Source organism: Capsicum annuum, chromosome 8 (assembly GCF_002878395.1).
Source record: "Capsicum annuum cultivar UCD-10X-F1 chromosome 8, UCD10Xv1.1, whole genome shotgun sequence".
NCBI classification, from domain to species: Eukaryota; Viridiplantae; Streptophyta; class Magnoliopsida; order Solanales; family Solanaceae; genus Capsicum; species Capsicum annuum.
Genome location: NC_061118.1, coordinates 129,505,474 through 129,507,505, shown reverse-complemented (window position 1 = coordinate 129,507,505; position 2,032 = coordinate 129,505,474). Strand labels below are relative to the sequence as shown.

At 37.1% G+C, this 2,032-nt stretch overlaps 1 non-coding gene across 1 annotated transcript; it reads left to right on the top strand.

Moving 5' to 3' along the window:
- Nucleotides 1-1,288: 1,288 nt before the first annotated feature.
- On the top strand, nucleotides 1,289-1,398 carry LOC124886831. The gene has a single exon (XR_007044238.1). It is a non-coding gene; the product is annotated as a small nucleolar RNA R71 (small nucleolar RNA).
- The last annotated feature ends 634 nt before the right edge of the window (nucleotides 1,399-2,032 follow it).

The following is a 2,032-nucleotide window of genomic DNA, read 5'->3' as shown; positions in this document are numbered from 1 at the left end:
TTATTCCACCCGAATGTATGAATGACCTGTCTGCTAACTGTAATACCACGGTGGTCAGTCTTGCCTCTTCCAAGAACAATGTTTTAAATAGTGATAGGGGTATCAAGTTTATTCTTGACCCTAAGTCACTCAGTGCATGGACCGCTTTACTCATATCTTGGATTGGGATAACAAACTTCTCCTGATCTCTTAATTTCTTGGAGATTTTCTGAGTCATCAAATGCTACACTCTTTATTGAGTGTTATTGCTCCCATATTTTGCAATTTTATCTTTTTAACCACCATATGCCTTAAGTACTTTGTGTACTTGGGCATACTTTTAAAAATATCTAACAAAGGTAAGTTAATGTGAAGCTCTCTGAATGTATCAAAGAACTTCTTAAATAGTGTATTCTCATTCGCTTTAATTTGCCTTTGAGGGAAAGGTCGTGGCAGTGTCTTGTTCACTTCTTGTTTCACAACTTTTCTTTCAAGTACTCAGACTTCCTTAAATTTTTAGCAACTCTATCATTTACCTCTTCGGTTACCACATCAGCATCTACCTCCTTTGTTACATTTAGAGATTCTCCTTGAATATCTTTACCACTGCTCAAGGTAATTGCCATGAATTGCTTTAGATTTTCTGTATCTGTTGGAAAACCACCTTGTGGTCTAGTATTAGGTGCTTATGATAATTGGCCCATTTGCAACTCTAAACTTCTTGTGAATGCTTGCTGATTCTTTAAGTCTGTAGCAAACTGTGTTTGATAAGATAAGATAAGATCTATTTTATCAATTCCTTGTTTCTAGTTGAGATTTTTCCTGAGGCTATGAATTATTCCATCGTTGATTTGGTGGCTGGGTCTGCCACATCATGTTGTAGGCATTACTATAATTTTGCCTTTGAGCATTACCTACATACATCATAGATTCCGAATTTGAAGCACACATGGCAGACGTAAGGACACTATTTCTGCTTACCTCACACCAATCATCCACTTATTGGATGACATTGACTATGGTTGTAGGTTGTGCTACTCCCAACTTCATGCTACTGAATAATGTGTTGATCAAATACTGTAGTACAGAAGCCTGTGCTGATAAGGCTGTGAATTGGTAGACCTCCAATTATTTTTATGGCACTTCTAGAATCTGAATGCCAATCTTGATTTACTTGTGCAATGTGGTTCAGAAATGTGTATAGATTATTATAAGTTAGCTCCAACACTTAACCACTTGTGGCTGAATCTAGCAAAATATTTATATTGTGATCAAGAGCTTCTACAAAAATATAATCAAGTACCTCATTAGACTGTTGGTGGTGAGGACACTACCGAAGAAGATCCTTTAAGTATTCCCAAGCATGATAGAGGTTTTCATCAGCCTTCTATTTAAAGCTCAGTATTTCACTGCAAGTCTTGCAGTCTTGCCTGATAGAAAAAATCTGATAAGGAACTTTCTGGCTAAGTCATCCCATGATGTAATTAAATTGGCCTACTTCAAATTCAACCTCATTTTAGCTTCCCTTAAAAGTGAATGGGAAAATCATGTCAGCCTCACATAGTCTGGAGTCACCCTAGTTAGAGTGAATGTAGCAGTAATGTCAATGAAGGTCTGCAAGTGGACTTGTGGATCCTCATGTGAAAGCCCTGGAAACAGTCCACTTCTAATAAGAAACTTCACCATATTGTGTTTCAACTTAAAATTTCCCCCAACTGTCGGTGTTTGAAATGGGAAGTCAAGTTTGTTGGAAGTGGGATTGCCACTTCCCTAACCTTCCTGCCAGCTACTTGTTGTTCAGTAATAGGAACAATATTCTCTTGTCCTTCATGTATTGAAGAAATTGTATGGAGAAAGATTTCTTCTCTTTTGTATTGATGGTAAAGTTGCTCGGGTTCCGGGCTTGGTTTTACCAACTCCCTATCCCTTGCCAGCTTATAAACTTAGAAACATGTCTCCTGTAAACACAAAAATGAGACCAAGCATAAAAATATCAAATAAATCTAAATATAAACTAAAATAAATAATTGCCAAAATACAAGTCCCCAGTAGC